This window comes from Stegodyphus dumicola, chromosome 2 (genome assembly GCF_044657685.1).
Source record: "Stegodyphus dumicola isolate Sdum_Otavi_A_Nest chromosome 2, ASM4465768v1".
Lineage (NCBI taxonomy): Eukaryota > Metazoa > Arthropoda > Arachnida > Araneae > Eresidae > Stegodyphus > Stegodyphus dumicola.
In genome coordinates this window covers 211,105,173-211,112,877 of record NC_140769.1, presented here as the reverse complement: position 1 = coordinate 211,112,877, position 7,705 = coordinate 211,105,173, and positions in this window count along the sequence as shown.

The window sequence follows — 7,705 nt, the reverse complement described above, 5'->3', positions numbered from 1 at the left end:
TAAGAGTGTGGCTTTTAGTGTGTTGAGATGAGAATTTTTTAACTGCTTGATTAATAATGTTAGGTGAAAAGCCCCTGTCAATAGCTATTGCTTTTAAATAATTTAGTTCTTCATCAAGGGCTAGTTTGGAGGAGCAAACTTGAAGAGCACGGAAAACATAGGAATAAAATGAAGCTAACTTTTGTTTAGTCGGATGACATGATTTAAAGTGTGGTGGAAGGCAAACCGATGAAGGTTTACGGTAAACTGTAGTACTGAAGTTGGATGTGTTGCGTGTGACCAGAATGTCGAGAAACGGAAGAGAATTGCAAGTCTCAAGTTCAAAAGTGAACTGAATAGCAGGATCAATAGAATTCATTGTTGAAAGAACTCTATTTAAATCATCTTTATTACCTTCAAACAGGGTAAAAGTATCGTCTACGTAGCGGAACCATGCCGGGAAGTTTAAAGTTTCAAACAATTTTGATTCATAATAATGCATGTAGATATCAGCCAGGATGGGACTGAGGGGGCTTCCCATGGCTAATCCCTCAGTTTGCTTGTAATATTTATTTTGGAAAACAAAATGTGTTTGTTTCAAACAGAGTTGAGTGAGAGAAATTAGCTCATCAATTTCGATGCAAGAGAAATGAAATTCGCGAAGTCTGGTTTCTAGACATCTTAATGCACCCTCCACTGGGACATTGGTGAATAATGATTTTACATCAAAAGAAACCATGAGTAAATTACGAGGAGAAATGTTTTTAACCTTTTTTACAAACTCTATTGAATTTTTTATGGTGTAAATGTTATTGTCTAATAGAGTGGAAAATCTAGAAACTAAATATTTAGCTAATGGATACGAGGCAGTACCTAAATTTGATACAATAGGGCGGAAAGGAATACCACTTTTATGAATTTTGGGAAGAACATATAATCTGGCACAATTCGCAACAGATGGGATAAGCGAATGTTTTAAGTTGCTTGAAATGATTTGCGAAGATTTGATCGCAGTTTTTATTTTGGATAAGTCCGAAGGTGAAGGATCTTTAGGGATCGGATTAGCTTAATTTAGCTAAGCTTAATTTTGTTGAATATATGCTTTTTTTTTCTTTTCAATATTCTTTAACACGAAAAAATATTTCAGTCCCCTCAGTTTTGTGTTAAATGACTTTCACTGTATATCTCTTGCACATAAATCCCTTTCTTACATAAAATATAACTGTAAGTATAGAATAACTAAATAAATTGTAAAGGAAGTTTAATTAGCAACTATGAAATCTTAAAAAAGTACATAGTATGAAATTTATAATGGCAAACATTAAAAATAGATGAAAGTAAATAAAATTTAAATTATAGAATATACTTTATAAAATTAATAATAAGTGGTTAAAATATATTTTTTAATTACTTAAAACATAGAAGTTATTTGGCAGAGATTGTTGGATATGAAATTACTACTTCAAATTTTCAGATTACTATTGTTCGTATTTAAAGTCTCAACTTGCAGTCTTAATCCACATAACAACCATTGTAAAAATCACCCGTTATCATATTCCAAAGATCAGCAGCATACATTTTTTTCAAAATCGTGCATAATATTAAATATTGGCTTTTGATAGTCAAGTTGATACAAATAAGATGAACTGTTTTTATGATTTTAGACTAGTAGTTTATTCTTACATTCACTTATTACAATATTTCATTTTTTATATGCTCGGCTATCCAAAATTTCAAGAGCTTTCCGGATATTTTTTTTGTCGAGTTTTTACTATACATACATTTCAGCATTTACATCGTCAAAATTACACAGACACATACTTGAAGTGAATTTACTTTTACAGCTAAACACAGGAACTGGAAAACAAAAAGTACTTATTCGGAGATTGTATTTCTTTTTCGTTCATGAAAATCAAAGTTCATTACACAAACATGCATTCACACTGCACAAGCATGTATGGAAATTCTTAATACATTTAGTAAATAAATCAGAAAATATTTTAATGTATAACAAATGAATAGTAAGTAACTAAGCTTTTAGTTAGTAGTTAGCTTTTAGAACTAGTTAAACTTTTATAAAACAGAGCATAATAACACAGTTACAAAGATATTTAATGTTATAAAGTTAGGTAATTTAGTAAATTTCAGTTGTTCATCAAAGCAATGAATTATGAAGTTCCTTGTGTATCTTTATAAATGAACTTTATTGCTGTTTTAAGCAACTTGAACAGCAATAAACTGTTCAAGTTATTTTAATAATTTTGAAATATATACACTAAAAGAAACAATAAAATGTATTAATCTATTTGTCAAACTTGATTTTGGCACGAAAGTCTGCAGAATGCTTCGTAGTTTTTAAGCACATAGAGGCACTGCAATTCTTATTCCTTGATCTGAAGTTTTCTGCAATTTTTTTTTTTTTATTTAAATTGCTGTATTTGCACACATATAATTTTTGTATAGTGGCTTCAGATGTGGATAAGTTTTTCAAACACTTTCGTTTATTTTACTGGCGTCGCTGAATTTTGCGATGAAATGCAGCACATTTATTGCCGAGTATCACCTTCCAGACTTTTCATACTGTTAATGTATACATCAGCAGTGAATTATTCTCCTCTTTCCTCAAATACACTACGGCGTTAAACAATAACCATTCACTAAAGATTTTGCGTAAATTTCCACTCATAATAATTTAAATTGCGAAAATCTCACAATTAGCACCTAAACACACTATTCAGGAGCACAATTCTTTCGAAAGCGCACCGTAGTAGTCAAAAGTGGGGTAGGCGTCTTGCCAAACTAGTCGATATTTCCGTGACGTCAAAAATTTGAAAAGTGGGGTAGGGTTTGGAAATACGCGTCTCCTTCCCTATGAGTATTAAGATATAGGTACTTTCGCCTCAGACGAAAGAAAAAAAAGTTCTGGGACTTGTATATATTATTTTCCATTTTTACTGTACGATACTGTGTCAAATCTACGATAATGTGTAAAAGATATGCCAAAATTATTAGTTGCTATTATAGCTTATCCAACGAAAACTTCATCTGTGGCCGATATATGGCGTTGTAGTGACCCAGTTATTGCATGAGAAATAATTATTTTTTATTTCATATATTTGTTCATGTGTTTAATTATTTTATAAAATTAACTTTAATATTTTGTTAATATTCATATTTATATTTAAATTTCTTTATGCTGAATGGCAACTAGTTCTAGTTCTGATTCATGATTGCTAGGTTTTGGTTTCAAAACGTTGCTCGTAGCGTCGCATTTCGATAGCTGGAAAATAAAATGCAATAACTTAGCTATTTGTTTATAATTCATGCTGTTACTAGTCATAAATTAATTTTAAACATTAGTAGCCAAGGCTACATCGTGGTGACCCTGATTAATTTTCGAAATGTCAACAAATGACTCTTCTGAAACTGCTATGAAAGATACGATACAGTCACCGGAGCTTCATAAGGTGAGTGTGAAAATACCTCCTTTTTGGATTGATAAACCGGAAATATGGTTTTTTCAAGTTGAAGCTCAGTTCAAACTTAGAAATATCGTTTCAGAAGAAACGAAATTTAATTATTTAGTTTCACAGCTTGAACCTAAGTTCGTCGAAAATATTTGGGACATTGTAACGAACGATAGTGCCACAAAATATTCGGATGCTAAAATTAGGTTATTACATTTATTCAAAGAAAGTGAAAATGTACGGATTAAACGTTTGATTACTGGTATCGAACTTGGAGACATGAAACCAAGCCAACGTTTGCAGAAGTTGAGATCAGTTGCTACTACAGATGTGTCTGAAAATCTAATCAAAACATTATGGCTGGAGAAGCTACCTGACTCCATAAAAATATATTATTAGTTAGTTATGAAGATGTAACCAAGTTAGCGTCTATGGCAGATAAAATTAGTGATATGAATCGGAAACCAGAAGTATTTAGTACTAATGCTCCTTCTGTTCCCGCAAATGATTTGTTGCAAAGACTTACCTTTCTTGAACAAAAAATTGATCAAATAACCATTCGCTCAAGACGAAGGGACTCGGATTTACGTAATTCACGTTCACGATCTCGAAGCCAACCTCGTAAACGATATGACCCTACTGGCAAATTTTGTTTTTATCACTTTCGTTTTGGAGCAAAATTCATTCTAGACAAATGCAAGCCTCCGTGTGCTTGGGTAAAAAACGATTTCAAAAACCAGGAAAACTCGAATCTGCAGTAGGTTCAGCGGCAAACGCTGCTGCAGAAAATATGAAGGATTGTCGCAAATTTCGTTTATTCGTTCGTGACCGAAGATCAAATTTGCACTTTCTTATTGATAGCGGAGCTGACGTAAGCATAATTCCTGCTACTTCACAGAATAAATGTAAAACTGAATATAAACTGTATGCAGCTAATGGCACAGATATTTCCACTTATGGCATAAAAACGCTAACTCTTGATTTGGGATTACGTCGTGATTTTCAGTTTCCATTCATAATTGCTGATGTCACAAAAGGTATTTTAGGAGCTGACTTTCTTCACAAATATAAATTGCTTGTCGATATAAATAAGAAAAAATTAATTGATGGCGTAACACAGCTTTGTGTCCAGTGTGATGTCGCTGCTATTTCCAGTGATTACTCAGTAACCACATTAAATAAATCCATAAAAATTTTCGATTTACTGTCGAAATATCCCAAAATTTCTAAACCTAACCTTTTTCCTACACAAATTAAACATGGTGTTACACATTTTATTTCGACTGTTGGTCAACCCGTTTATTCAAAGGCACGACAGCTCGATCCTAAACGCTTAGCTATAGCTAAAGAGGAATTTAAATTTATGCTTGACAATGGAATAATTCGTCCATCAAACTCCCAGTGGTCAAGCCCCTTGCACCTTGTTACGAAAAAGGATGGTTCATATCGTCCTTGCGGAGACTACCGACGATTGAATGCGCAGACGATACCTGATCGATACCCAATTCCTCGCATTGAAGATTTTCATCATATTTTAAGAGGTAAAAATATTTTTTCTAAAATTGATTTATTCAAAGCTTATTTTCAAATTCCCATTGCAGAAGAAGACAAATGTAAAACGGCTATCATCACTCCTTTCGGTTTATACGAATTTAATGTAATGAGTTTCGGTTTAAAAAATGCTCCTGCAACGTTCCAAAGATTTATTCACGAAGTCTTTAGAGGATTAGAATTCGTTTTTCCCTATTTAGACGATATACTCATTGCATCCAGTACCCATGAAGAACACGAAAATCACCTTAAATTAGTTTTCGAAAGATTACATACATTTGGGTTAAGAATTAATGTTTCAAAATCTGTCTTTGCTGTTCCCCAAATCGAGTTTCTAGGCTACCTAATTACACCTAAGGGTTCCCGTCCTTTGCCAGAAAGAGTTCAAGCTATTACTAACTACAAACGACCAGAAACAATTCATGAACTTAGAACCTTTCTTGGAATACTTAACTTTTATCGTCGTTATATAAAGGATGCAGCGAAGAATCAAGCATTGTTACATGCGTATCTCAAGGGAGCTAAAAAGAGGGACAAACGTAAAATCGAATGGACTGAAGAAGCTGAAAAACAGTTTGAAACGTGCAAGAATGACCTGGTGAACACGGCACTGTTGTCTTTTCCCAATTCTGAATTACCTCTGGCGTTATTTACAGATGCTTCAGATACGGCGATTGGCTCAGTGTTGCAACAATATGAAAAAAAAATTAAGTGATACTCAGCAAAAATATAGCACCTATGATAGAGAATTATTAAGCATATATCTTTCAGATAGACACTTTAAGCATTATCTAGAAGGAAGAGTATTTACAATTTATACAGATCACAAGCCCTTAATATTCGCCTTTCGTCAAAAATTTGACAAAGCAACACCTAGACATGCTCGCCAACTTCAATACATCTCCCAGGTTTCGACTGATATCAAATATTTAAAAGGTGAGAATAATATTGTGGCGGATACGTTATCTAGAGTTAATGAAATTTCATCGATAGATTATGATAAAATAGCTGATGAACAAACTCAAGATGAAGAACTGAAGAGTTTGCAAACCACTACTTCCTTGAATTTCAAGCAATGTTCTCTACCATCGGGGAAATATTTGTGGTGTGATACATCAACTAAACATGTTCGGCCGTATATTCCTCAGGCTTTCAGAAAACACGTCTTTCAAAGAATTCATGGTTTATCACATCCAGGAATAAAATCGACTATGAAATTAATGACATCAAAATTCATTTGGCCTAACATAAAAAAAGATGTACAGTTGTGGACAAGAACCTGCATTCATTGCCAAAAAGCTAAAATCAATCGGCACACCAAAACAAAATTAGGTGAGTTTGAAGTATCACCAGGAAGATTTTCTGTCATCCATATCGATCTCATAGGACCACTTCCACCATCTAAAGGGAATATTTATTGTCTTACTTGCATAGATAGATTTTCGAATTGGATGGAAGCAATTCCTTTAGAAAATATTTCTGCTGAGAACGTCGCAAGAACCTTTTATAGCAACTGGATTGCGCGTTTCGGAACGCCAAGTAAACTCATTAGTGATCGTGGATCCCAATTTAAAAGTGATACATTACGAGCTTTGTCCAAAATCTGTGGCATCAATTTACAACACACTACTGCCTACCACCCCTCGTGTAATGGCAATGTTGAGCGCCTTCATCGAACATTGAAAACAGCATTAAAAGCCCACAACAACATATCTTGGACGGACACGTTACCAACAGTACTTTTGGGTTTGTAAACTATTCAACAGCACTATTCAAGAAGATACCAATCATTCTATTGCGCAAGTAGTTTATGGCCAGAGTCTCAGACTTCCTGGCGAGTTTTTCAGCGAACCAAGTATCCAGACAGCATCGGAGACTTTTGCTAATAAACTCCAGAAACAGATGGAAGTTGTTGGACCGAGACTAATTCGTAAAAATTCATCTGAACAGATATTTGTCCATAAAGACTTAAAAACTTGTTCTCATGTGTTTCAGCGAATAGATCGGATAAAAAAAACCTTTGGAACCTCCTTATGAAGGACCATTTCCTGTTATTGATCGCAAGGACAAATATTTTACTATTAGCACAAAAGGAAAACATGTTAATGTATCCCTGGATCGCCTGAAACCAGCATATATTTTAGCTGAGGAAAATTCTCAGTTGATACAACCTGACTACAGTAATTTGCAGAGACCGGACTCAAATTCGGATGTGAATCAAAAACCTTCTCGCACAGGCAGAACTATACGTTTACCTGTTAGATTCAAGGACTGACTAAATTATTTTGATAGTGGTTAACACTGCAATACTAGTTACTACCTATTTCTCCATCTTCGTAACGTAACTTAGTTACTGGTGGGGGAGTAGTGTAGTGGCCCAGTTATTGCATGAGAAATAATTATTTTTTATTTCATATATTTGTTCATGTGTTTAATTATTTTATAAAATTAACTTTAATATTTTGTTAATATTCATATTTATATTTAAATTTCTTTATGCTGAATGGCAACTAGTTCTAGTTCTGATTCATGATTGCTAGGTTTTGGTTTCAAAACGTTGCTCGTAGCGTCGCATTTCGATAGCTGGAAAATAAAATGCAATAACTTAGCTATTTGTTTATAATTCATGCTGTTACTAGTCATAAATTAATTTTAAACATTAGTAGCCAAGGCTACAGCGTCACCCCTGATCAACTTCTTCGCAACTG